This window comes from Bufo bufo, chromosome 8 (genome assembly GCF_905171765.1).
Source record: "Bufo bufo chromosome 8, aBufBuf1.1, whole genome shotgun sequence".
Taxonomy (NCBI): domain Eukaryota; kingdom Metazoa; phylum Chordata; class Amphibia; order Anura; family Bufonidae; genus Bufo; species Bufo bufo.
The window spans coordinates 208,447,986-208,463,331 of record NC_053396.1 but is presented as its reverse complement, the minus strand read 5'-3'; positions in this window follow the sequence as shown (position 1 = coordinate 208,463,331).

Genomic DNA, 15,346 nt, shown 5'->3' with positions numbered 1-15,346 from the left:
CACTACCCAATCTGTCCTGGGCAGTGGGTTGATTACATCCGGTACTTGTACACCCAGGGAGTGATCCGCAGGCAATCTCCCTTGTCGGCCAAACATCAAATAGAACGGGGTGTAACCGGTGGAACAATGGATGGTGTTGTTATAAGTATAAATAAGTTGTGGCAACAGAGTAGGCCAATCACCCCTCGTATCAGGGGGTACTGCTCGCAGCATTTCAATGAGAGTCTTATTGATTTTCTCACAGAGTCCGTTACCTTGCGGATGATAGGCGGTGGTCCGGACTTTCTGGCAGTTGTGCAGCATGCACATCTCATGGAACAGCTGTGACTCAAACGCAGACCCTTGGTCGGTGAGGATCCTTTCTGGGCAGCCGTAGGGCAACAGGAAATGCTTCCAGAATGCCTCCGCTGTGGTCTTGGCTGTCAGGTCTTTCACAGGCACTGCTACGACAAACTTGGTGAAGTGATCAATTATAGTCATGGCATATGTATACCCAGAGCGACTCGGCTCCAACTTCACATGATCAATCGCGACAAGTTCTAAAGGAGCTGTACTTACAATAGGATGGAGAGGCGCCCTCTAGTCATGGCGTTCAGTCCGCCCCACAGCACAGGCAGTGCATTCTCGGCACCATTTTTCGATATCCTCTCTCATCCCAATCCAATAGAATCTTCTCCGTATGGTGGCCTCAGTCTTTTGCACACCGAAGTGTCCGGACTGGTTGTGGTACATGTCCAGTACCAGGCTGGCATCCCGACGTGGCAGGAGAATTTGGTAAACTCTATCACAGGACACTGGATCCAGACTCCTTCTGAGCAACAGGCCTCTTTGAAGGAATAGTTGGTGGCTATGTCTCCACAGTCTCACTAGTTCTGGGTCTGCACTCTTCCTGCGGATTCTCTCAGGGATTTTCCCACTGGTAAGGAAGTCGAGCAGTTCACCGAGGACTCTACTTTCGGACTAGAGCTTAATCCATCTTTCTTGATCGCCTCTGGACTCAGGATCATCTGAGGAGGGAGGATCAGCAGCAGGGAGATTTTCAGTACGGATATTATCCTGCTGGGCAAATTTTTTGTAGAACGCGGGCATTTCCACTTCTTCCCAGGCATCTTTTAGCTCATCTAGGGCCTCTGTAGTGGGAAGCCGCGACAGGGCATCAGCATTATCATTGGAGCGGCCTGCCCGGTACTTCACAGTAAAGTCATAGTTGGCTAGGCGGGAGGCCCATCTTTGCTCCAGTGCCCCTAACTTGGCCGTGTTCAGATGCGCCAGGGGATTATTGTCCGTGAAGGCAACAAATGGTGTGGCAGCGAGATAGTCTTTGAACTTTTCAGTCACAGCCCACACTAAGGCAAGAAACTCCAGCTTGAAAGAACTGTAATTCTGGTCATTCTTTTCAGCTCCCTTCAGGGATCTGCTGGCGTAGGCAATTACCCTTTCTTTGTTGTCTTGCACTTGAGCCAACACGGCCCCCAGGCCTCTTTTACTGGCATCCGTGTAGAGGAGGAATGGCTTCTGATAATCTGGGTAACCCAGAACAGGGGGTTCAGTCAACTTCTTCTTTAGGAGTTGAAAGGCAATTTCTCGTTCTTGGTTCCACTCAACAGGAATAGGAGTTTTCGGGCTCTTCTTTGGATGCCCCCTCAAAAGTTCCTGGATGGGATCCGCAATTTGTGCGAAATGCGGGATGAAACGCCTGTAGTACCCTGCAAAACTGAGAAAGCTTCTCACCTCTTTCACGGTCGTCGGAGTAGGCCAGTTGCGGACAGCAGCAAGTTTATCAGGATCAGGCTGTATTCCTTCGGCACTGACAACGTGCCCAAGGTATTTGACTGCTGGTTTCAGTAGGTGGCACTTGGATGGCTTGATTTTGAGGCCATATTTAGCAAGAACTTGAAACACCTCACCCAGGTGCTTTAAATGGTCCTCATACGTCTTGGAGTATACAATGACGTCATCCAGATATAAGAGTACAGTCTCAAAATTCCTATGGCCTAAACAACGTTCCATCAGCCTCTGGAACGTTCCTGGAGTGTTACACAGTCCAAACGGCATATCATTGAATTCAAACAGGCCCATAGGTGTAGTGAAAGCAGTCTTTTCTCGATCTTCTGGGGCCATGGGTACTTGCCAGTACCCGCTGGTTAAGTCCAAGGTGGAGAAATAGCCTGATGACCCCAGGGCAGTCAAGGACTCCTCAATGCGTGGCAATGGATATGCATCTTTGTGGGTGATTTGATTAATTTTTCTGTAATCCACGCAGAACCTTATGCTGCCATCTTTTTTCCGGACAAGTACTAGGGGCACAGCCCAGGGACTATGACTGTCCCGGATTATGTTAGAGTCTTTCATCTCTTGTATCATCTCTTTCACAGACTGATAGGTAGTAGGTGGTATGGGTCTGTGCCTCTCCATAATAGGAGGATGAGAGCCGGTGGGTATGGTGTGTTTGATTACACTGACCTCTCCGTAGTCCGTGGAGTGCTTGCTGAAAGCCTGGTGGTGCTCCTTCACCAGCTTCAGGACTCCCTCTATCTGCTCCTTTGGGGTGGATTCGTCCCCCACATGTAGTTCTTCCCACCAGGATGTTGAAGGGGTGCTGCTGCTCTGTGTGGTCTGGAACGCCTCTCTGGCAGGCAGACGGATCACATCCTGGAAAGACACTTGAAAAAGCTGAGCAACGGGGCAGTGTTTAAGGAGAGTAACGGGATGATCACCAAAGTTAATTAAACAGACAGGCACTTTACCTTGAGACACGGTCACCAGACTCTTGGCAGTCCGTATGAAGGGGTGATTTTCAAAGGGAATAGGTTCCACTAGGGCTTGATAGTCCTGGCCCTGGATCCCTAACACAGCACGGCACCACAGGATGATCTGGGAATTTGGAGGCAGAATTACCGGCCGGTTATCCCGGATCCGGACGGTGCAAATTTCTCCTTTCTTGTTGGCGAACCTTTGTTGAGCACACAGCACACTAATAGTCTTTTGAATAACTCTTCTGGAAGCAGGTGAGGCTGAAGATATAGTTTGATTCAATGCTTCAAGCACTTCGGAGTAGCAATTTTTTAGGACGTTAGTCCCTAAGATCACAGGGTGTCCTCCTTTATCTCCTGCTTGTACTACAATTACGCCTTGCTGTGTCAGAGTGGCGTCTCCCACCTGAAGGGTAGGTTCCCAATACCCATGCACTTTCACTGGCCTACCGTTGCTGGCAATGATATCTAGCCAGGACTCTGGTGGCTGGGTGAGGAGACTTGGATCCCAGAATTTGTCAAAGGCAGGCCGTTGAATGGTGGTGACCTGTGACCCAGTGTCCAACAGGGCTTCAAAGGGTATCCCGTTGATACATATATTAATTTTTGGACGGGATCCTACATACTTAGGCATCCAGCTTGGATCCTTTGGACCTACTGTTCTACCTCCCGAGGGGCGGTCCTCTGCCTCAGGGGTTGCCCGGTTTAACTGCCAGCACATTGATTCAGTATGTCCATATTTCTTACAATGATGGCAGACAGGCTGCTTTCTACTTCTGGACCGGTAACTCGGTCGCCCATCAGGTTCTTTTGGATATACATCCCTATAGGCAGGTGGGAGCCTTGGAGGAAAAGGGCCTTCATCCTCCAGTAACAGTGGCCTCTCCCACTCCTCTATCTTCTTACACACCTTCTCTAAGCTGAGAGTAAGATGGTTCACTTGCTCCATTAGTGCTGCCACTACATCTGTGACTGGAGCCTGGGTGGCCTGACTGACTTCTGCAGGCCCCACATTAACAGTCTTTGGCTGACAAGCCTGCGGTTCAGGGAAGGCTGCTGGCCCTGGAGCAGGGTTCTGGCCTAGTATACTGATGGCCAATTCCTTAAAATCCAAAAATGTACAATGGGGGTGTTGAGCTGACAACATCCGTAGCTGGCCCTTTAAATGCTCAGTACTTATGCCCGCAATGAATTGCTCTCTAAGAGTCCGGTCCTGATCCTCAGCTTCTTTGGGATCCACTTGGACTACAGCTCTCAGTGTCTCTTGTAAGGACAGGGCAAAATCGCGGAGCAACTCTCCAGGCTGCTGTTTTCTGCTGAAGAAACGCATTTTAACTTCTGACACCGTTCTGGCCTCAAATGTGGTGCCCAAGCGATCAAAAATCTGTTCCAGGCTACTCTTCTCAGAGCGGGGCCACGACATGACTTCCCTGCGGGCGGCCCCTTCTAACTGAGCTAAAAGGATCTCCATTTGCTGTTCGGCAGTTATGGGATAAAGCCAGAACAAGGCCAGTATCTGTTCCCTAAAGTCCTTTAACTTGTGGGCTTCCCCTGAATAACGTGGGAACCAGGGGGCCCCAAAATAGTACGGCATAGTTAGCTGCATCAGGCTTGGCGGTGCCGCGGCGGCAGGGGCCCTAGGGTCGGCTGTGGATACTTCAGAAGGCACGACTGGGGCCACCTGTCCGATTTCCTCAGGTGTGGACATGGCGTTGCTAGGTGGGTATGGCCCTTTAAATGTAGCGGAGCGGACCGGAGCGGCAATGGTAATAACTTTTTTTTTCACAGGAAAGTCTTTTGTCACTAACGGGGCTCCCTCTGGTGCCCTGGCAGGGGTCGGGAATGTTCCTGTAAGGTAAACAGAAGAGCCGGCAACAGTTCAAAGTCTGTACTTACTCCGGTGATGCTCGCTCCAGGTCTCACGAGATGCGTGGCTACGGGCATTGAGCGTCCTGCGTACAGCGTCAGCAGGTGGGCGCGTCCTCTCGTAGCTCCGGGACTCAGGTAGGCGGCACCTTTTCTTCCAGACAGGGCGGCGCTCTTCCTCCTTGCTGGCCGGGCGATGACTCCGCCTGGTTCTTTTCGCGCCAAAGTCCTCTTTTTCGCGCCAAACGGTTCCACAAGGCGCACTTATAAGCCACCTCAGGTTTAAGTAGCAAAATAGCTGTCTATTCACTGACAGCAAGCGGTGGCTCAAATAAGCAGCAAACAGTCCAGAAAATATTATCTTCACACCGCTAATTCTTTTTAGTTCTTTGGCCCAGCAATTTTTAATAAAACAATAGGGCTTGGTCACTTTAAGGCGACGCCAATTTATGCACCACGCCAGACCTGCAGGGTATAGCGAAGCGAGGTCATGGTTATGGGCAATCGAGGGTTGCTCACTGTATTGGAGAACCCTGGGCAGGCATGCGGCAGTGAAGGAGAGGTAGACACAGTTCCTCTGGGGCACACTCGGTATGTAGGGACCAGGCCTGATGGTGGATGAGGTGCCCTGGATGTTACAGGTATTTTGAGTGCCTGGGGCAAGGTCCCTTTTGGATTCGTGACGCCAGTGCCTGTAACGGTGGCACACCGATTTATAGTTGGAATAAGTGAGGTACACAGGTGGTATAGTGAACCAAACGTTACTTTACTTAACAGTCCAACTTTGTACAGCAAGATAGTTATACAGTCCTTTAGATCACAAGCTTCACAAGCAGGCTTATTTCACAAGATGGCAGGTATTGATCATGCAAGATACTCAGAGGGTAAATCCACAACACACTCAGACTCAGGTTGTACCTTTCCTCAGAAATAGTGTACACTGTTCTTTCAGAACTCTTGTCTGGTTTCAATCCCAAGGCCCGGATGCCTAAATGCTGGCTCAAATCCTTGGTAAATATATATCTTCCTCCCGTATAAATCCTTGCTTTGCTTTATAGTTCCTCTGCCTATTAATGTACTTATCTTTGCTGGAAATATCCTTACTTGACTGGTGAAGGACTGTGGGTTTCTCCCAGGAGGTTCTGTCCTGCTACTGGGGTGTCTCAACTGAGCTAATCCTAGCCTCAGGAGCTTCAGGTAGGCGAAGTAACTCCTCTAGACCCCTGGAATGAACTACTTCTTCCCTGTCTGGGCCTACCTATATATATCTAGGGCTCTCTAGCTCCCTCTAACGCCTGGGAGGCTAAACTGCACCCTAACAGGCCTGACACCAGTTAACACAGGGAAAAGCATACACATGACATTAAATGTAATAAGGCAAATTAACCCTTTTTGTGCAGTGCCCACCTTTACCTAGTGGGACACTACATTGATAACATCGTGAAATTACATGGTATTCCTTCTGATGTGGTGTCTGATAGGGGGACTCAGCTTGTTTCCAAATTCTGGAAGGTGTTCTGTACTCATCTGGGGGTACAATTGTCCTTCTCTTCGGCCTTTCATCCACAGTCGAATGGACAGACTGAACGCACTAATCAGAATCTGGAGACTTATTTCAGATGTTTTTTCTCGGAGAACCAGGAGGAGTGTTCTTTATTTTTGTCTATAGCTGAGTTTGCCATAAATAACCGTAGACAGGAGTCCACTGATAAGACGCAGTTTTTTGGGGCATATGGGTTTAACGCTCAATTTGGCACATTTTCTGGCACGGAGACTTCTGGTATACCTGAAGAGGAATGATTTTCCTCTTCTTTGTCATCTATTTAGTAGAAAATTCAAAATAATCTGAAAAAAATAGGCAACAAGTATAAATGCCTGGATGACAAGAGACGTATGAATGGTCTGAACCTGAGAGTGGGTGATTCTGTGTGGCTGTCCACAAGAAACATTAAGTTGAAAGTACCTTCTTGGAAGTTGGGTACAATGTTTATTGGTCCATATAAGATCACTGCCATTATTAACCCTGTAGCCTTTTGTCTTGAACTTCCTCAGGCCTTGAAGATTCATAATGTGTTCCATAAGTCGTTGTTGAAGAGATATGTTGAACCTGTTGAACCATCCTCCTTGCCTCCCGCTCCTGTCATGGTGGACGGTACTCTGGAATTTCAGATCGCCAGAATAGTGGACTCCCAAATTCTCCATAGATCCCCAGACCCTCCAGTATCTCGTTGGACCAGAGGAGAGGATGTGGGTTCCAGTGGCGAGATTAATGCTAGTTGTCTGGTGAAAGCCTTTCACAGAGCTCATCCGGATAACGTCGGTCCTGGGTGTCCGGAGGCCAACCGTAGAAGGGGGGGTACTGTCACGGTCTCTCCCGTGACAGTGGTCAGAAGATCCAGGAGACTGGCTGCACGTGTTGTATAAGGAAGAAGACCGGCACTCGCGATTAAATTTTCACTGCGATTTATTCAGTCACTTATAAATACATAGTGACGCGTTTCAGCACTGGGTCGTGCTTTCTTCAGACTATATAATACACTCCTACCGTTGCACCTTATATACATTGAAAGGACAACAACGCAACTGACGTCATGTGATGTAAAGCTCCTCCCACTTGGAGGCCGATACAGAATCTGCAATATAGGTACCATAGACCATAAGAATCAATGTGAAGCGGTGAATATTCAAGTCCGCTGAAAATGAAACATGATACACAATTAGAATATTTTGCAAACATGATTAGACATGGCTAAATAAAGGCAGAGATATTATATTCTCTATTGAGACCTCTTGGTTCCACCGTTTGCAGCCGGTGAATCCAATATGCTTCTCTCTTTAATAACAGTTTGTTTCTGTCACCGCCGCGGCGGGGTAATGATACACTTTCAATAACCTGGAATCGCAGTTGAGATATTGCATGTCGTTTCTCGTGGAAATTATGTGGTAACGGAAGCAGTAAATTCTCAGTGCGGATGGTGGATTTATGTTTGCTTAGTCTGTCTTTTATCCGCATGGAGGTTTCACCTACATAAAGTAGGCTGCAGGGACATTTGAGGATGTATATGACATGTTTACTGTCACATGTGAACATGCCCTTGATTGGGATCTGTTCACCAGAGTGGGGATGAGTTGGCTGCACGTCTTGTGATCTGACAGCCTCTTTGGTTTCACTTTTTTCTGTGTTGTTGCTGGTGATGACCACACCTCTTGTCTCAGGTGTAGCTTAGGCTACTTTCACACTAGCGTTTAAGTTTTCCGGTATTGAGTTCTGTCATAGGGGCTCAATACCCGAAAAAACGCTTCAGTTTTGTCCCCATTCATTGTCAATGGGGACAAAACTGAACTGAACGGAATGCTCCAAAATGCATTCTGTTCCGTTTAGTTGCATTCCCAGACCGGAGAGCAAACCGCAACATGTTGTATTTTGCTTTCCGTCCTGGGAAACTGATCAAAACGGATCAGTCATGACCCCCAATGCAAGTAAATGGGGACGGATCTGTTTTCTCTGCCACAATAGAAAACTGATCTGTCCCTCATTGACTTTCAATGGAGTTAATGACGGATCCGTCTTGGCAATGTTAAATATATGTTAAAGATAATGCAACCGGATTCGTTCATAACGGATGCAGATGGTTGTATTGTCAGTAACGAAACGTTTTTGCTGGACCCTGCCGGATCCAGCAAAAACGCTAGTGTGAAAGTACCCTTAAGTGGTCATTTTAACTCCTCTATTTAATCTGGTCTCACCCATCATGCTATGCGGTTGATAGCTCCTTTCTGGTTGTGGAAGTGCTGGTGTTTGGTTCTCCACCGAGTTCCTGCTCATCCGCGTACTTCGGAGTTAAGTGTCTTTTCCTATTGGTATTAGGCCTGAGGGAGCCTCCTGTTCCTTCAGCTGGGAAGGAACAGGTCATCTTTTGTCCTGACACTATTTCCAGGGGCCTTTAGGGTCAGATAGGGCTCTAGGTTCCTGCGTATGAACATTCCTACCATCGAGGTCTGTTAGTAGTCAGGGCTCGGTTTAGGGATTCACTAGGTGGTTACCTTTATCCTTTCCCTAGTTTCCAGGCCTAGTACCTTTTCCCTTTCCTCCTGTGTTCGGTGGGGAGTTTACCACCTACACTGTGCCGTGACACCCTGTAAATGACGTAGGTACAGAAAGTAAAGCCTCCCGATCTCTACTTGTAAATCATGTAGGTACAGATGGTACTGCCTCCCTGTCTCTCCTTGTAAATCATGTAGGTACAGATAGTACTGCCTCTCTGTCTCTCCCTGTAAATGATGTAGGTATAGTACTGCCTCCTTGTCTCTCCCTGTAAATAATGTAGTTACAGGTAGTACTGCCCCCCTTTACATGACATAAGTTCAGACAGTTCTGTTACTCTGTCTTTCCCAGGACATAATGTAGCCACAGATAATCCTACTACCACGTCTGTCCCTGTAAATTATATATTCATGCATAGTATTACTTCCCTGTTTCTTCCTGTAGCTCATGTAAGCACAGACTGTACTGCCTACCTGTCTGCCTCTGTAGTGCATTATGATTTTTGTTAGAGAAGCTAGTGATAAAAAAAAGAGGGCTGATGTGCTCTGAACTGAGCAATTCATCTTTTACAAAGCAAGCTTTTTGCCAAAAATACAGGCGGAATTATATGTTAACATGTCAGATTTAGGCTACATGCACATGAACGTTGTTTGTTTCCATGTCTGTTCCGTTTTTTTTTGCGGATAGGATGCGGACCCATTTATTTCAATTGGTCCGCAAAAAATGTGGACAGCACGCGTGTGTTGTCCGCATCAGTATGCCCGTTCCGTAGCCCTGCAAAAAAAATAGAACATGTCCTATTATTGTCCATTTTAGGTATTGTTACAATGGATCCGCAAAAAAAAACGGATGGCATCCGTTTTTTTTTTGCGGATCTGCAATTTACGGACCGCAAAACACATACGGTTGTGTGCATGTAGCCTTAAACTAATTTCAGACGAGCTTGTCCGCTGCGGGAAACACGTTCCTTGTGAGGGGTTCGATTCTGGTTATGGACACTGCACCTTTCACAGGACCACAAGGCATAATAATGATTTATAATACCGTGTGTCTCTGCCTGACCTTCCATCTACTGAATTGTAGTGACATGTTATACAATTCAGTAGATATTTCCCACAGTGGACAGTGCTCGTCTGAAATTAGCCTTAGGCCTCATGCACACGACCGTTGTGTGCATCCGTGTCCGTTGTTCCGTTTTCCGTAATTTTCTGTGGACCCATTGACTTTCAATGGGTCCGTTGAAAACTCGGAAAATGCACCGTTTTTCATCCGCGTCCGTGATCCGTGTTTCCTATCCGTCAAAAAAATAGGACCTGTCCTATTTTTTTGACGGACAACGGTTCACGGACCCATTCAAGTCAATGGGTCCGTGAAAAAACATGGATGCACACAAGATTGTCACCCGCGTCCGTGATCCGTGTCCGTAGGCTACTTTAACACAGACGGATCCGCTATGAAAACTCAGATCCGACAGTATATTCTAACACAGAGGCGTTCCCATAGTGATGGGGACGCTTCAAGTTAGAATATACTAAGAACTGTGTACATGACTGCCCCCTGCCGCACCTGAGGGGTTAATTGTGCGTATCATAGCCCCCTGTAAGAGATCAGGTGCTGCCAGGCAGGAGGGGGCAGACCCTCCCTCCCCTGTATTTAACTCATTGGTGGCCAGTGCGGCCCCCCTCCCTCCCTCCCCTGTATTTAACTCATTGGTGGCCAGTCTCCCCCCCCTCCCTCCCCTGTATTTAACTCATTGGTGGCCAGTGCGGCCACCCCTCCCTCCCCTGTATTTAACTCATTGGTGGCCAGTGCAGGCCCCCCCTCCCTCCCCTGTATTTAACTCATTGGTGGCCAGTGCAGGCCCCCCTCCCTCCCCTGTATTTAACTCATTGGTGGCCTTTGCGGCCCCCCTCCCTCCCTCCCCTGTATTTAACTCATTGGTGGCCAGTGCGGCCTCCCCTCCCCCCCTAATTAAAATCCCCCCCCACCCTCCCATCATTGGTGGCAGCGGAGAGTTCCGATCGGAGTCCCAGTTTAATCGCTGGGGCTCCGATCGGTAACCATGGAAACCAGGACGCTACTGCAGTCCTGGCTGTCATGGTTACTTAGCAATTTTAGAAGCATTATACTTACCTGCGATGTCTGTGACCAGCCGGGCGCTCCTCCTACTGGTAAGTGACAGATCTGTGCTATAGGCAATGCGCCGCACAGACCTGTCACTTACTAGTAGGAGGAGCGCCCGGCCGGTCACAGACAGCGCAGGTAAGTATAATGCTTCTAAAATTGCTAAGTAACCATGACAGCCAGGACTGCAGTAGTGTCCTGGTTTCCATGGTTACCGATCGGAGCCCCAGCGATTAAACTGGGACTCCGATCGGAACTCTCCGCTGCCACCAATGATGGGGGGGGGGTGGGGGGATTTTAATTAGGGGGGGAGGGGAGGCCGCACTGGCCACCAATGAGTTAAATACAGGGGAGGGAGGGGGGGGCGCACTGGCCACCAATGAGTTAAATACAGGGGAGGGAGGGAGGGAGGGAGGGGGGGGATCGCACCGGCCACCAATGAATTTAAAACTGGGGAGGGAGGGGGGTCTGCCCCTTCCTGCCTGGCAGCACCTGATCTCTTACAGGGGGCTATGATACGCACAATTAACCCCTCAGGTGCGACACCTGAGGGGTTAATTGGGTGGATCAAAGCCCCCTGTAAGAGATCGGGTGCTGCCAGGCAGCAGGGGGCAGTCATGTACACAGTTCTTAGTATATTCTAACTTGAAGCGTCCCCATCACCATGGGAACGCCTCTGTGTTAGAATATACTGTCGGATCTGAGTTTTCACGATATAACTCAAATCCGATGGTATATTTTAACATAGAGGCGTTCCCATGGTGATGGGGACACTTCAAGTTAAAATATACCATCGGATTGGAGAAAACTCCGAACCGATGGTATAATAGGGACTCCTGACTTTACATTGAAAGTCAATGGGGGACGGATCCGTTTGCAATTGCACCATATTGTGTCAACGTCAAACGGATCCGTCCCCATTGACTTGCATTGTAAGTCAGGACGGATCCGTTTGGCTCCGCACGGCCAGGCGGACACCAAAACAACTTTTTCCTTCATGTCCGTGGATCCTCCAAAAATAAAGGAAGACCCACGGAAGAAAAAACGGACACGGAACTACGGAACCCGTTTTTGCGGACCGCAAAAAACGGTCGTGTGCATGAGGCCTAAAAGAGAAACTGTTGTTCCTTTCAGTTGAAGCCCATGAACACATACATCCGCATATTGGCTAAAAGCCTCTCCATATAATTTAAAATTGAATGCTCTATACTAATAGATGATTGGGTGGGTAGCTGTTTCTTTCAGAAAGGTTCTAAAATACAGAAGACGTGGACACGTAGGAAGCATTTTTATATGAAGATTTACATGCACTCTTCTGAGTAAAGGGAAGTCAACATTATTTATAGGGTTTTCCACAGTCAGCATTTAGAAAAAAAATTCACATATTAGGCTACTTTCACATATGGGTTTACATTTTCCATTATTCTCAATACCGGAGAAAAACGCTCCAAAATGCATTCTGTTCTGTTTGGGTGCGTTCCCATACCGGAGATGCAGAGCAAAACGGATCCAGCATGACCCAAATCTGTTTTTCATATTTTAAACTTAAGCCATAGAAACAGCTAAAAAAGTTTTTTTCATACTACATACGTCTTTATCGCTTTTTTTTTTAGCAATGTTTGTTTCTAAATGTCTGTACGAACTACATTTTTTTAGCATTTTTTCCCTATAGAGAAAGATGTCAGAAAAGACCGGCACTCACTTCTTCTTTACAAGCTTTTACAAGTTTATTGCACCATCAATACACAATGTGTTTCGTCTCAGACGCAAGCATTTGTCAAAGATACATAAATCAAAAAACGTAATAGAGGCATTTAAATAGCTCGCCTGGCACCTCGTGATGACATCACGTCACCATGGTAACCATCATAAACAGACATAGAAACAAAATGGTCAGGGAATCACAAAAAATTAAAGGGCATCTGTCAGCAGTTTTGACATGTGCACTTGGCAGCTGAAGGCCTCTGTGTTGGTCTTATGTTTATGTGTGCCCACATGGCTGAGAAAAATGCAGTTTTAATATATGCAAATGAGCCTCTAGGAGCAACTGCCGCATCTTCTCCATAGCTGCAATCAAAGTGGTAAGGAATAAGGAAAAAAAGATTCTTATGTATAATTCTATATTTAGAATATATATATTTTTTTATCTATTGTTCACACCTGTTGAAGTCTCCCTTTTATACAATAGGCTACATGGGCACTTAAGTACCGTATTTTTCGTCCCATAAGACGCACTTCCCCCCCCCCCCAAAAGTGGGGAGGAAGTGGCAGTGCGTCTTATAGGGCGAATGCTGCCATTTTTACATTGCAGGCTGCGATGTATCAGTGGGGAGGGAGGTGGAGCTGGAGGCAACTCACGGTCGGGCCCGGTGCAGTCACTGTACTCTTACACCGGGCCCCCGCACACACCAGTATTTATATGTAAACTGTAGGCAATTGATATGTTAACTGTAGGCAATCCATATTTAAACTACAAGGTAGCGCAATCCGTGTACCTTAGTACTCACTATTGAACGCCCGTACTTGCAGGCAGGCTGGCCAGTCACACACTTCCTCACGGCGCATGCTCCGCTCACTTTAGTGACCGGCCAGCCTGCCTGCAAATACGGGCGTTCAATAGTGAGTACTAACGTACGCGGATTGCGCTACCTTGTAGTTTAAATATGGATTGCCTACAGTTAACATCTCAATTGCCTACAGTTTACATCTGAATACTGGTGTGTGCGGGGGCCCGGTGTATTAGAGTGACTGCACCGGACCCCGCATCGATTTTAACTCCAGTTGCCAGCCCCCACTTGTATTACGGTCACTATTTACTGTACACAGGGAGACTGTTATGGGAGATATCTGTGGATGACACATATATAGCATAATATGCTATATATGTGCCATCCACAGATCCCCCATAACAGTGCCATCCACAGATCCCCCATAACAGTGCCATCCACAGATCCCCTAAAACAGTGCCATCTACAGATCCCCTAAAACAGTGCCATCCACAGATCCCCCTCATAACAATGCCATCCACAGATCCCCCCCAATACAGTGCCATCCACAGATCCCCCCATAACAGTGCCATCCACAGATCCCCCATAACAGTGTGTCCTCCACAGATCCATAACAGTGTGTCATCCACAGATCCCCATAATAGTGTCATCCACAGACCACCATTAGTTCTAAACCCACCAAAAGCACACCTTTTGGTTAACATATTTTTTACTTATTTTCCTCCTCAAAAACCTAGGTGCGTCTTATGGGCAGGTGCGTCTTATAGGGTGAAAAATACGGTATATATATTTACGAATCTAGTGTTGTAAGTAAAATATCAGTATATTGGAAAGCCTTCACCATATGAGGGTGAAAAAAGGTATCTCCCTTGATTACACTTGAACAATGAATACATTAAAAGGCATGGAAAAGTGCTATTCTATTCTTTCTTTTCTACTTCCCCCATCTGCTTGTACTAGGTTAGGAGGTTAGGATGTTTTGTGAGTCCTGTCCAGAGTGTCAGATTACTGCTCTCAAAAACTCTCCCTACGATCTCCCTGCACTCTCCCTCTCCAATATTCCTTTTAAAAAAAAAAATCAGCAGCATTATCCCTAGCGCATGAACACTTGCCACATCTCTCCCTAGGATCAGCTCACAGTGAAATGGCGGCGATGGCGCTGGATCAGGGTTTTATAGGGCTGTGACATCATAGCATATGGTGATCTGCGGATTGTGAGGCTGCACGGCATTTAGGGTGATCTCGTGTTCCCGGGCTTCTTACTTTTGCTTTGTAACACATGCAGCTGCCATTTAAGGAAAACCTGATTCTTTACCACGAAGCGCGAGAAAATTTGGCTTAGTTGTAAATCAAAGTTTTCCCTGAAATTCGGAATCGAAATCCACTTCGGACACTTTGATTCGCTCAACACTAGTGGTGGTAACTGTCTGCAGCACTATATTTTGAGTGAGACCTTCTGCTTTGAATGCTTCGCTTTGCTCGACTAGTCACATGACCGCTGTGTATAGGGCAATCTGGAAGACAGGGACAGTTTATAACGCCTATGCCACGGCCACTTTTTTAGACGGGGCATGAGCGGGGAAGAGTCACAGATTGTGGAGCAACTAATCATCGAGCCACAATCTGCGCCTGAAACATGCCTAATATAGGCATTTCTCAGGATGATAAATGACCCCCAGTGTGAACAGAGACTTAAATTTATGTACTCTTGAGAAGATACATCTAAGGGGTAGGGGCACAATAGAAGTGTACAAATGTATAATGACCAATACCAAAACTACAGTAAAAAGTTGTTCCAAGTCCATTGGAAACAAGCCGATAGATTGATGTACGTTTTACTCCTGCTTTCTTCCGGACTTTGAATTTTCCACAGGCGGTGAGCACTGTTGTTTCGTGAAATAGAACATGAACATATCAGGACTGTACTTCCTTACTTCTTGCAGCTGCAGCTTATGAACTTCTCCGTTTCACTTTGACACCCAAACCAAAAAGTACCTTGCAGCTATGAATGAGGTTCTACTCGGTAACAACTGATGTCATCCTAATTCTGA